The 14,054-nt window shown below is 46.6% G+C and overlaps 1 protein-coding gene across 1 annotated transcript in view; it reads left to right on the plus strand.

Annotated features, from left to right (window-relative positions):
* The window catches only part of LOC308578059 (uncharacterized protein), a gene marked incomplete at both ends in the record, with an annotated part of 83,370 nt that overhangs the window by 27,087 nt on the left and 42,229 nt on the right, over positions 1-14,054 (plus strand). The gene's annotated exons all lie outside the window — the stretch shown is intronic.

The raw sequence follows: 14,054 nt of genomic DNA on the forward strand, positions 1-14,054 counted from the left end.
GGAAACGTACTGGGAGTCAATGCAGGTCTTTCAAGACTGGTGTTATGTGGTCTCTGCAGCTGTTCACGGCCCCCAGTCTGGCTACCACATTCTGGATTAATTGCAGTAAGGTAGCCCCACATAGAGCGCATTGCAGTCGTCCAAGCTGGAGATAACAAGAGCATGCGCCACTCTGGCAAGAGAGTCCGTGGGCAGGGAGGGTCTTATCCTGCATCCCAGATAGAGCTGCCCTGGACACAGAACAGACCTGTGCCTCCATGGGTCCAAAATGACCCCCGGACTGTGCAGCTGGTCCTTCAGGGGCACAGTTGCCCCGTTCAGGACCAGGGAGTCCCCCCCACCCGCCCACACACCACAGAACTTCAGTCTTGTCAGGATTCAACCTCAACCAGTTAGCTGCCATCCATCCTCCAACCGCCTCGAGGCACCCACGCAGGAACTCCACCGCCTTTGCCGGCTCTGATTTGAAAGAGAGGTAGAGCTCTCTATCAGGCTTCCTCAACCTTGGCCCTCCTGATGCTTTTGGCCTACAGCTCCATGGTCCCTAGCTAGCAGGTCTAGTGGTCAGGGATGATGGGCACTGTAGTTTGAAAACAGCTGGAGGGCCAAGGTTTAGGAAGCCTGCTCTGTATTGGCGCCAATGGCTGTTAAGCGAAAAAATTCCAGGGTGAGTGACTCCTTGACAGCCTAGCTCACCGGGGCACTTGTCCCCCATGGGTCCATGCTGTCAGTAAAAGGAGGAAGTCCCAGCCCGGTAATTTGGAGCAAAACAGTGGTCAGTAGACCATGATTCTTACTGTTGCACCACAGGTCTGCCCAGGAGTAAGAACCCCGAGCATGGGGCAATGTCAACTTTTAAAACTTCCTTCTTCCCCCCAGAATACACTTCAAGCAGCATCGTTGATACATCATCACTACATCACTAGCACATCACAAATGAGGAGGGGTATACAAGGGTTATGCATTCACTATGAGGTCCCTTTATCAGACCCCTTAAATCTCCATCACTGAAAGAACAATAAAACTCTTGACACGTCCTTTCCCACTGGACTTGTCTGGAGATGGGCATTCAGAACACCTGCCTTGCTAAACTGCCTTGGCAGATGTCTATGGTTGCCCCCTTGGTCCCTCCCTCGGTGGGGTGCCGTGTATGTGCTCTCAGGCTTGGGGAATTCTGGCGGGATGCCCTGTTCCTGCTGCCTACATGACTTCCTGCTTCTTGGCTCATGGAGGGAGGTGGAGCCCAAATTCGTTCAAATGGCGGAATGAGGAGAGTCGGTTAAAGCATAGATTTTCTGCGTGTCTTTCTTGGGCTGTCAAGTCAAAGGTATGTATATTTGTAACATTGGAACAACTTCAAAGATGTGGCCTCATGTCCCCCACCCCCATGTCATTTCCGTAACCCGGCTTTCTTGAATCCCCTTGCTAGATCAACGTGCTCCACAAGCCGCCTTACGAGCACCCCAAGGACCTGAAAGGCAGTGAGGGCCGGCTCCGCGTTGGCTACCTGAGCTCTGACTTTGGGAACCACCCCACCTCCCATCTCATGCAGTGAATCCCAGGCATGCACAATTCGGACAAATTTGAGGTGAGGTGCACAAGAGGGCAGCTGTGTGAGTAGCTCAGGCGGCAGAGCGCTGAGACTCTGAATCTTGGGGTCATGGGTACGAGCCCCACGTTGGGCCAAACGAATGAATACAGCCTAGGACCGCCTCTCCACGGAGGATCTAACAGTCTGCAAATAAAAAAATGTTAGAGGTCCTGGGCTTCAGGGAGATTAGGCTGGCCTCGACCAGGGCCAGGGCCTTTTCAGCCTTGGCCCCGGCCTGGTGGAACTCTCTGCCACAAGAGATCAGGACCCTGTGGGATCTGACATCTTTCTGCAGGGCCTGTAAGATGGAGTTGTTCCGCCGGGCCTTTGGTTCAACCTGACTCCCCTTCTCTTTTTGTGTAAGGACTAGTATGAAAGAGGCCTCCCAGTGTTCTCACAGGCCCATATAAGAGTTGGGCCTGATGAGCGTTTACTGTTCCCAACCCTAATCCTGCGGAAAGCCATCTAATTGGATTTGAATTTGATCCTGGCTTGTTTTCAGGAGGTAATTTCATTATTGCTTGATTTTATACCAGTGTTACATATTTGGTGTTAGCCTCCCTGAGCCCGGTTTCGGACGGGGAGGGCAGGATACAAATAAAAGTTTATTATTATTATTATTATTATTATTATTATTATTATTATTATTATTATTATTATTATTATTATTATTATTATCATTATCATTATCCTCTTAATTTGCATCAGCCCTTGGTTGTAGCAATAAAACAACGAGATGATCTGCAAGGAATAGAAATGAAAAATCAATGATATCAAATACATTTGAGGGTTTTGAATCGAGAGTGGACCTTATTCTGACTGCCCCAGCTCAAAACCCGGCCGCCTTTGCCGTCACCTGCTCCTCTTGATCTGCCAAGAGAGGACTCTGGGGTAGTGGTTGGGCAACCCGGAACAGGCAATAAAGGAGGGGTAATCATCTCACGACAAACCTAGACAGCATCTTAAAAAGCAGAGACACCACCTTGCCAACAAGGTCAGTATAGTAAAAGCTATGTTTTCCCAGTAGTGATGTATGGAAGTGAGAGCTGGACCATAAAGAAGGCTGATCGCCGAAGAATTGATGCTTTTGAATTATGATGCTGGAGGAGACTCTTGAGAGTCCCATGGACTGCAAGAAGATCAAACCTATCCATTCTGAAGGAAATCAGCCCAGAGTGCTCACTGGAAGGACACATCCTGAAGCTGAGGCTCCAAGACTTTGGCCACCTCATGAGAAGAGAATCATAGAATCATAGAGTTGGAATAGACCACAAGGGCCATCGAGTCCAACCCCCTGCCAAGCAGGAAACACCATCAGAGCACTCCTGACATATGGTTGTCAAGCCTCTGCTTAAAGACCTCCAAAGTAGGAGACTCCACCACACTCCTTGGCAGCAAATTCCACTGTCAAACAGCTCTTACTGTCAGGAAGTTCTTCCTAATGTTTAGGTGGAATCTTCTTTCTTGTAGTTTGGATCCATTGCTCCGTGTCCGCTTCTCTGGAGCAGCAGAAAACAACCTTTCTCCCTCCTCTATGTGACATCCTTTTATATATTTGAACATGGCTATCATATCACCCCTTAACCTCCTCTTCTCCAGGCTAAACATGCCCAGCTCCCTTAGCCGTTCCTCATAAGGCATCGTTTCCAGGCCTTTGACCATTTTGGTTGCCCTCCTCTGGACACGTTCCAGTTTGTCAGTGTCCTTCTTGAATTGTGGTGCCCAGAACTGGACACAATACTCTAGGTGAGGTCTGACCAGAGCAGAATACAGTGGCACTATTACTTCCCTTGATCTAGATGCTATACTCCTATTGATGCAGCCCAGAATTGCATTGGCTTTTTTAGCTGCTGCGTCACACTGTTGGCTCATGTCAAGTTTATGGTCAACCAAGACTCCTAGATCCTTTTCACATGTACTGCTCTCAAGCCAGGTGTCCCCCATCTTGTTTTTGTGCCTCTCATTTTTTTTGCCCAAGTGTAATACTTTACATTTCTCCCTGTTAAAATTCATCTTGTTTGTTTTTGCCCAGTTCTCTAATCTGTCAAGGTCGTTTTGAAGTGTGATCCTGTCCTCTGGGGTGTTAGCCACCCCTCCCACTTTGGTGTCATCTGCAAATTTGATCAGGATGCCCTTGAATCCATCATCCAAGTCGTTGCTAAAGATGTTGAATAAGACCGGGCCCAAGACAGAACCCTGTGGCACCCCACTAGTCGCTCTTCTCCAGGATGAAGAGGAACCATTGATGAGAACCCTTTGGGTTCGGTCAGTCAGCCAGTTACAAATCCACTGAGTGGTAGCATAGTCAAGACCGCATTTTACCAGCTTCTTTACAAGAATATCATGGGGCACCTTGTCAAATGCCTTGCTGAAATCAAGGTAGGCTACATCCACTGCGTTCCCTTCATCTACCAGGCTTGTAATTCTGTCAAAAAAGGAGATCAGGTTAGTCTGACATGACTTATTTTTCAGAAATCCATGCTGACTATTGGTATCACAGCATTCCTTTCTAGGTGCTCACAGACTGTTTGCTTAATGATCTGCTCCAGAATCTTCCCTGGTATTGATGTCAGACTGACTGGGCGATAATTATTTGGGTCCTCTCTTTTCCCCTTTTTGAAAATGGGGACAACATTTGTACTATCTCCTTAGTTATTCTGGGCTGTGTTTCCTTTGCTGAATCATTTGCTCCAAATTCTTCAGGTCGGGCATTGTTTTCTTTATCGGAGAAGACTGAGGCAAAGAAGGCATTGAGGAGTTCAGCCCTTTCTGTGTCCCCTGTTTGCATTTCACCATCTTCTCCTCTGAGTGACCCCACTGTTTCTTTGTTCTTCCTTTTGCTACGAACATACCCATAAAAGCCTTTTTTGTTGCTTTTAACCTCTCTAGCCAGCCTGAGTTCATTCTGTGCTTTAGCTTTTCTGACTTTGTGTCTACACGTGCTGGCTATTTGTTTGAATTCCTCTTTGGTGGTTTCCCCCCTTTTCCAGTTTTTGTACACATCCTTTTTTAATCTTAACTCAGTTAAAAGTTCTTTAGATAGCCACCCTGGCTTCTTTAGGCACCTTCCATGTTTCCGTCTCATTGGTATTGCCTGACGTTGTGCTTTTACTATCTCCCTCTTAACAAACTCCCAGCCATCATGAACTCCCTTTCCTTTTAGTATTACTGTCCATGGGATCTCACCCAGCATTTCCTGGATTTCCTGGAAAAGACCCTGGTGTTGGGAAAGATGGAGGGCACAAGGAGAAGGGGACAACAGAGGACGAGATGGTGGGACAGTGTTCTCGAAGCTACCAGCATGAGTTGGACCAAACTGCGGGAGGCAGTGGAAGACAGAAGTGCCTGGCATGCTCTGGTCCAGGGGGTCACGAAGAGTTGGACACGACTAAACAACAACACAATCATCTTGGTGATGCAGATCAGGTGCTGGAGAGTCGAAATGGGACGGTGGGAAATTTCCTGATAGCAGTCAAGTTGTTCTGACACTTGAGATCATTTAGGCACTGACAGATTAGACCAGGCATCCCCAGCCGTCGGCCCTTCAGATGTTTTGGACTACAATTCCCATCATCCCTGACCACTGGTCCTGTGAGGTAGGGATCATGGGAGTTGTAGGACAAAAACATCTGGAGGGCCGCAGGTTGGGAATGCCTGGATTAGACTGTTTGCTTGACCAAAACCCAAAGTCAGTATCTGTTGTGGGGATAAGCCACAAGAGGGAAGCTCTTTGGCAAAGATTCCCACATTGCAGGGGGTAAGCCTAGATGAGCCTCGTGGCCCTTTCAAACTCCCTAGTTCTATGATTATATATTAGCAATTGCTTCATCATTGAGGAAAGCTGTGATGGTTCATGCGCTTCGTAAATTCTGGCCTTTTCCTGCGATGTTTGGGAAAGATGGGCTTTGTCTACTGTTTATCGGCCTGTGTTTTGCTGCGCCTCACGTGCTTCCTGCTCAAGTGACCCTCAAATGTATTTTATACAATGGACTTTTTATTTCCATTCTTGATTGATATTTATTACGGCCATTGGCCCGTCACACGACAGTTTCCCACCAACATATATATACTTAAACCTCCAAATTTAAAACAGCTAAAAACTTACAAGAACAGACAAGAACCAAAGCAAAATAAGCAAAAGACCCAACAACATACATTACAATAAATTTGCAACATAGACATCGTCTTCTGCTCATAAATTAATAAAAGACATCAGTGGTGATATCACCTAGTTACATCCTAAAACATATATCATGGTTTAAAAGGGTCATCCGAGCCGCACAGGAGTCCGTTTTTCTTCTTTAGGGATAGGACGCTGATCAAGAATCTGGCAACCGTGAGTGATCTTAGGGGATCTTCATCATTTAGTAGATATCTCAGTTTGGCTTCATTCCAATCATCGGCGATTCCCTTTAGATATGGATCAAGAAACTTGCTCCTGGCCGATGAGTGAGAAGCACAATCAAAGATTATGTGATGCAACGATTCCGGTGCCCCACAATTACAATCACATAAGAGCGATATCTGTCCATTGGAAAATCTATTTCTCAGCACGTTCGATGGGAAGGCGTTGAATCTTGCCTTTATAAAGGCATATCTATGAGTCGAAGAAGTTAAGGAATTCAAATAGTTTGGGAGCCTTAAGAGGGGTAATAAACCAAGGTTTTGAGGTGAGCAGGTACCATTGCCCAACACCATTTTCTGCTGCAAGTCCATCTCCTCTAGTTTACAGGTTACTGTTCTTTTAGCTGGAACTATGTCCTGCTCTAGTAATTTAGATGGGGAGATTCCCATTGCCGTAATTTTCAGTTGTAAATTTTTTACCCATGGGCTCTGGAAATCATCTCTCCACATACATTGTATCAAATACAAGTTTGGGAGATTGTGCCATAGAGATAACCAGTGACAGAGTATGTGCTTCCACAGGGCGTTTTCCAGGGATACAATATTAAGTTCCATGTGTAACGCTGTATTACTTACACAGTTGGGCAGTTTCAATATCCCTCTTAAAAACTGATTTTGAATAACCTGTAGGTGAGATAGGTTGACAAAAGTCCCCCAAGTTGAGATGGCATAAGCAATTGTCGGGATCACCTTGGCCTTGAACACTTTCAACGCCGATGGGATGTGGAGGGCTCCATCGGTGAAGAAGAATCGCAAGATCGCCAAGGAGATAGCTTTGGCTCTGTTTGTAACATAAGCTACATGGGCCTTCCATCTAAGGTTATGTTGTAACCAAACTCCCAAGTATTGGAATCTATAAACTGGTTCGATGACTCTCCCATCAATTCTCCAATTATGGAGTTTCCGGCTCTTTGAGAAAACTAGGATCTTAGATTTTCCATAATTAATTGTAAGGGAATTTGTGTTACAATATGATCCAAAAATTTTTAAGGCCCTCCTGAGACCTACTCTAGAAAAGGAGAGGATGACTGCGTCATCCGCATATAGTAACAGAGGGCAACGATAAAGTGCTAGGCGGGGTGCGTGAATCCTTTCTTGAGCCTCTGTTAGGGGAGTCCTCATGTCGCTTATGAATAAATTAAACAGGAATGGAGCCAATATACAGCCCTGTCGGACACCTCTGTTAATGGGAATTGAATTGGTGAGATCGCCCTCCGGAGTGAGTCTCACTCTGGCCACTGAGTTCTCATGGAGTTTAATTATTAGCCAGAGAAGCCTTCTGTCGATGCCCCAGCGGGTGAGTTTTTCCCAGAGGATGTTCCTGGGGATACTATCGTATGCTGCCTTTAGATCAATGAATGCCACACAGAGTTGGCCACCCTTTGGGGTGGAATATTTCCAGGCAAGATGCTGTAAAATTAGAATATGATTAATTGTTGACTGTTTTGGGCGAAATCCAGCTTGTTCGGGCCCAATTAATTTTTTCTCTTCGGCCCATTGGGTAAGTCTGTTCAACAGGAAGCGGGCATACAGTTTCCCCACTATTGAGAGCAGACTGATATTTCTATAATTTCCTGGGTCGTCTGGTGAGCCCTTTTTGTGGATTGGAACGATAATAGCGTCCTTCCATACTTCCGGGATCATTCCAGAGTTGTTAACGGCATCAAAAATGGTCGCCAGGACTTAAGCCCACCAGTCCGCATGGTATTTTATAGCTTCTGCCGGGATCAGGTCTGGCCCAGGCGCTTTCCCTGTTTTGAGTTTAACGATCAAATCATGGATGTCCTCCGGATCAGTGGGGGGCCAGAGGGGAAGCTGTTCTTGAAATTCATCTCTTGTGTTAGCAGTACAGTCAGTTGTGGCAAAATAATTTTTTAAGTATGATTCCCAAACCGGGGCAGGAATAATAGTTAAAGGGTATCTTTTAGTTCTTTTATTTACCAGGAGCCAAAATTGTCTGGAGTTCCGTAATGATGAGGCTTCTATGATTGCCCGCCATTGATTCACTTGCCATTCCTGTCTAGCTCCCTTTTGAATTTGCTTGTAGGCCGATTTTGCTTGGAAATATTCTTTTGGCAGGACCGTTGCTTTATATTCTTTGTAGATGTTACCAAGAAGTTGTCTAGCCTGTTTACAAGCACTATTGAACCACAATGCACCTATCTTCCTTTGTGTTCGATTTATTTTATGCGTCGGAACAGAGAAAAAGGACGATAGATCTTCTGACAGATTCAGGACACTGTTTGCAGAGGAGCTTATGTGTGTAAAATCACCCGGTACGTCTGGCGGGCAGTTCCCGTTTAGAATCACTAAGTTTAGACGTAGTACCAATTGGTAAAGAAGGGTTCCTGCTTCATTTACCCTTTTGTCTTTGGAAAGTCTTTGAGTATGGAGGGCGAGGTCATTAATGAATTCTGGAGTTATCCACCATTTGGCTTTGATTAAAGACTCCCAGTTTGTTGCAATGCGAGCATTGAAGTCCCCTGCTATAACATTGGGTATATTGGGGTATTTGGAGAGACAAAGAGTAAGATGTTCCTCCAAAATTCCCCATTTATTGTATAAGTCTGCAGTGTTGCCTCCAGGAGGAAGATAGACATTTGTTATAACAAGTTCAAAATTTTTCCCCGTAATCAGGGCTGTAATTGCAAAGGTGGAAGCATTTACAAGCGTGAGTTTTGCCTGTATTTTCAAGGAAATTGCTATAACTAATCCTCCACTAGGCCGGCCTCCTTTAGTAGATGGGCATGCCGGTAATGATGTAACATCAAAACCATTAATATCTACTCTCCCCTCTTCCCATGTTTCTTGTAAAAGAATTACTTGGTGTAAGTTTATTAGTTTTACAAGGTCCGGGTCAGATTTTTTCCCCTTCCAACCTGCTATGTTCCAGCTTAAAAAGGAGAACGGGGGGGGGGGGGAGATTTGACTGGGGTTTGGGTAGTCACAATGGAGAAGGGGGGAACGCTGATCTTGGGTTGTCAGATTTAAAGAAGTCAGTAATTTTCCTTTGACTAATAGTAGATGACTTCTCTCCTTTTGACGCAGGTGTGCCACTTGAGCTGTTTATAATTATGCTCTGCTCGATCGGTCCTATAGGGGTAGTGTCCTGGTTTGGTCTGATCTCCTCTCTGAAATCCCTTGTTTTATCAGAGAGCTTATCACCTAGGGGGCAGAGATTAGGTCGGTACAAGTTTTAGCTATTATTAGATTTTCCTTCCATGGGTATATCATCTTATTTATATGGCCCAAGGGGTCTTCTGTCCAGTCCGTATCGATAACAGATTGAACTTCTAGATCATCAGCTAGGGATTCTCCGTCCGATAATGATGACTCCAGGTCAGGCATTGAGGAATGTGTCGAAATTTTGTTTACATTTTGCTGTTCTTTAGTAGATATATCCATTCCGGTTGGTACAGGATGAGCTGGTTCCAAATTAACTAATGAAGGTGGCGGGACGATTGTCTGTATCGTTGCCTTGGATTTTATAGACCTATTTTGGGGCTGTGGGCTAAATTGGAGAAGGTCCACCGAGCCTTCAATGGCCCTGTTTGTTTGAATTTCTTTGTTTCCTATTTTACTTTTGGCCTGAAACATCTTCTCTCTTAATTTGTCTAATTTATTTATTATTTTTTCTTTTTCTTGTGATTGTAATTCATCAAATGAATTCATAAGGGCGCTTTCACCACTGGATATTCTGGAACTACCCAAATTCATTCCTAGTTGTGGGCTGCAGACGATCTCCTCCGTTCTCTGTGGGGAGAGCAAGATCTCTTTGGCGATTTTATAGAGCTTGTTTCTGAATCTAATGTCTCTTTCCCTTTTTCCACAAGTAGTGGATTTACTATGCTGTCCGCAAAAACCCTTGTGGGTATGATTTTTGTTTTTATGAATTTCCATTTTTCTCTTATTATTAATAAGGGTAATCTCAGCGAATGGAAGGCTAAAATAACTTTGTAAGGGCCATTTGATTGAGTTAGCGGAAGTAAAGCACGAAGATCGATATGAACTGTGCTTATTCTCAGGATTTTACTTAGGGCAATTTTAGCTCCTTCTAAGCTTGACCAGTCCCATATCTCTGACCTTATCGTTAGGCACACCTTCTTTGGTTGCAGTGTTAGATTTTGCTTACACATGAGATTGTTTAGTTTGTATTTTCTCATCCCCTTTGCCCCAGATTTTGGTGGGGCTATCCGTGGAGGTCCCCTCTGGTAGTTATTTTTGAGGGCAATTTTGGCATCCATATCCATCACTTTTTCAGTTAGCTTGGAAATTGAGCACGTCAGAAAGTCTATCTTTTTAAATATACAGTCCAGTGTCCTAATGACTAATTGTAAATGGGAGGACTCATTTCCCAGCTGGTTCTCTTTATCCTGGATCTTTTTTCCATCCACGTCGGACCCACCTTTAATGGGAGTGCTCGTTAGATTACAAGTGTGTAAGATGGTATTTTGGGGCTTGGGAATGGCTACATCCAAGTCACTTAGTGGAAGAAATCTATTGTGTGTAGTAACTGCTGCTTGAGGATTTGACTGGACTCTTCTTCCCTTAGCTTGTAGCTTGGGGCTAGGGAGAAGCAGTAATTCCTCTGCTTCTCTGAGGCGTTTCCTCTTGCCCATAGCCACAGTAGATATGAACTAAATAATATAAATAATACAGGAGAGAAGAAGGGAACTTCCTACCACAGTCAGTGATTTAGCTGTGCAGCTGAGTATTTAACTCCAGGGATTTCTCCACAGTTCGTTGAAGAGCTATAATAAGAGTAAAATTCCGATAGAGATTTACTCCTGTTGAGGGCTCTAGTAAATCTTCTCCAGCTCAGCCCTCTTCACGGTTAATTATACAAGTCAAGGGCTCTCAATTTAAATCTTTATCCGGTCCCCCGTCCCTCCCCTATTCGGTCTCTGGGGTAAGTGAAGGCAGGCTTTACTTAAAACAGAAGGGTCTCACCGCTTTGCGAACTTCCAGGCTTTTGTTTTGTTTAATTGGAACTTCCGTCTCCTTTCTTCTCACCTCTCTCTGCCGTAGACTTCTTCTTTGCCTCTCAAAGTGTAATTTCAGCAACCCGAAGCCTCACAGCCTCACAGCTTTCCACACTAGCTGGTAGGATGACGAAGTGCAGCTGGAGAAAGCGGCTCGGGAGGGAGGCTGGGTCCTCAAGCCCGTCGGGTTCAGCTGCTTGTCCAGGCACCTGAGGACTCCTATGGTCTCCTCTGGTCCTCCCCTGGCCTGGCTTCAAAACTTCGGCTTGGCTTCTTTCCCTTCCCCAAGTATTGAGACTCCGCTCAGACCCTGTCTCCAGGCTACAGCTACAGCAGCGGTGATCCAGTGCCCGGGAGTAATTTTAACCAACGCTTGCCTTCTAGTTCCTTGTGTAGCCGGTGATTCAGTGTCCTTCCAACAAGGGAGACAAATTGCTGTGTCACTTGTAGGTTTAAATGCCTTAGCTAGCAATTAAAACAGGTAAAAAGAAATTAATAAAACTGTTAAAAACTAATAAAAAACTGCACGACTAGCATGGAGCTTAGAGCAGGGCTGCCCTTGCCGGCGCCATCTTGGAAGCTCTCCCCCCACCTCTCGGGCGTGGAATTGGCATTTCTCCAGTTTGACCCACAGCTGATGCTCCTGCAGCCTTTTCAGCACTTTCTTGACATCTTTCAGATGCTGCTCCTCGTTCTCTGAGTAGATAAGTACGTCGTCCAGGAAGGCCACACAATTCTTGTACAGCAGGGACCCCAACACGTGGTTCATGAAAGCTTGAAATGTGCTGGAACCCGATTGTAATCCGAAGGGCATCACGAGGTACTCAAAGGCCCCCAGAGGGGTGAACATCGTGGTTTTCCATTCATCCCCCTCCCTCATCCTTATCAAATTGTACGCCCCTTGAAGGTCCAACTTGGTAAAAACCTTCCCTTTCCTTACCCTGGCCAAAATGTCATCAATTCTGGGCATAGGGAAGGTCACTGGTTCCGATACCCGGTTGACCGACCTATAATCTACGACCAAGCGGGGCTCCTTGGAGTCTCTTTTGTCCACAAAGAACACTGGACTGCCCCCCACCGCCCTTGATTCTCGTATAAAGCCCCTCTTCAGGTTCTTGTCAATGAACTTCCTCAACTCCTGCATCTCCCTGTCTGACATGGCGTACAGCTTACCCACTGGTAACTGAGCCCCTGGGAGTAGGTTGATCTGACAGTCAAAGGGCCTGTGAGGGGGTAGTCTATCCGCCTCTTTCTCACTGAAAACTTCTTCCAGGTCTGCATACTGAGGTGGTACTTATGGCAACGGAGAGGCCAAAGTTGCCATGAGTTCCAAGAAAAACAAACATGGAGTCCAGCACGCTTCCCTTTGCGCAGCTCTGCTGTCTGTCCGTGCTGATCCAAAAATCCTTCCTGCCTCTCCCTCTTGCCGGTAGCAGAGATAAACACAGCGGTGAAGCAATTGCAGTAATAAATTCAGACACAAAGGCGTTCCTTATCTTCTTAGCCTTTAATCATGAAGTTTAACAGCATAACTTCAAACCTGGTGAAAGCTCACCCATCTTGCGTCCTCTCTCCGCAAAAGCGAAACCAGACTGAAACTCTCAGAGTCAATCCACTCCCATAAGAGTTTCTAACCACGCCTCAGGTAAGAGACGTCACACAGAACTCCTTAACCCTGTGAGTTCTGAAACCAATAACAGTACTCTCACCTTTTCTCCCACCGCTATCCCTGCCACCCTGGCTACTGCCATCCTCGGGGCTTCCCCTTCGTGGCAGTGCTCTACGCAGTGAGCTGACCCAAAGGTGACTGTCCGCTGGTGCCACCCCACTACTGGATCATGCAGTGCCAGCCAGCTCATTCCCAGTATGATTGGTGGCCCTGCTAATGTGGCAACGTGAAAGGCAATTGTCTCAGTGTGTCTGGAGACCCTCGTTTTCATGGGAGGGGTCTAGTGGGTCACTCCCCCCAAGAGTTCTCTCCCATCAATGGTTGTTACTTGCAGGGGGTGTTCGAGAGGCACCACCTGGAGTTGGTGTTCTAGTGCAAAATCCCTGCTAAAGAAGTTGCAAGAGCTGCCAGAATCCAGCAATGCCTTCACCTTAATAGGGTGTCCGTTGGGGAGTTCTAACACCACCTCTATGGCTATTGCTGCCCGGGGGGGGGGGTCTGGTTTGGGCACCTTCACTGGTTGCTCGCCTGGCTGCTGTGCCCGCTCTCCTGCAGCCAAGCCTTGCCGTTTCCCTGCTCCTGCTCTCCCCCCGCGGCCCCCACCATTCCTTACCACGCTTTTCTCTGAGGGCAGACTCTGGCAAAATGTCCCGGCTGTAGGCAGAGAAAACACTTCCTGGTCGTTTTCCCCTCTTTCTTGCGAACCTCGCCGGAGTTTGAAACCCCGCGCACGCGCGCTCCTCCAATTTCCATTGGTTCCGCGGGCAGCACGGGCGGTGCAGGTGGCCCAGGCACGTCTGGAATGCGATTGTCATGCCAACGCTCCACTCTCCCTTCCCGCCTTTCCAGAGCGCGCGCCTCTTGGCGTACTCCCACAGCAAGCGCCATTTTAGTCAGCTGGTCCATCGATTGCGGGCGGGGCGAGCGGGAAAGTTCATCTTTTACCCAAGAGGCTAAGCCTTCCTCAAATAGCATTTGCACTGGTTCTGAACCCAGTTCCCACCCGAGTTTGTGGATTAGCATTGCAAATCGTGACCAGTACTCTCTCACTGATTGGTTCCCTTGTTTGCACCCCATCAGCTGCTGGCGTGTCACGCTTTGCTCCACATCACTTGAGAACATATGGTCCATGGCGCTAAAAAATTTCCTCAAGTTCTTTAAGGCGGCATTCTCCGATGCCATTAAGGGCCTAATCCATTCTCTGGCCCCGCCTTCCAGGTGCCCTATCACAAAAGCGACCCTCCCCCCATCGTCTGCAAAGTCCTCATACTGCAGGTCCAGCGCATATTGCACATCTGTCTTAAAAGCATTATAGTCTCTGGGGTTGCCTGAAAACTTCTGCACTAGTCCCGGTACCTTCCTTGTGATGGGGTTGGGCTTCCCCTGGGCATCCTGAGTCCGCCTTTCA

Source organism: Podarcis bocagei (assembly GCF_964188305.1).
Source record: "Podarcis bocagei genome assembly, chromosome: W".
Lineage (NCBI taxonomy): Eukaryota > Metazoa > Chordata > Lepidosauria > Squamata > Lacertidae > Podarcis > Podarcis bocagei.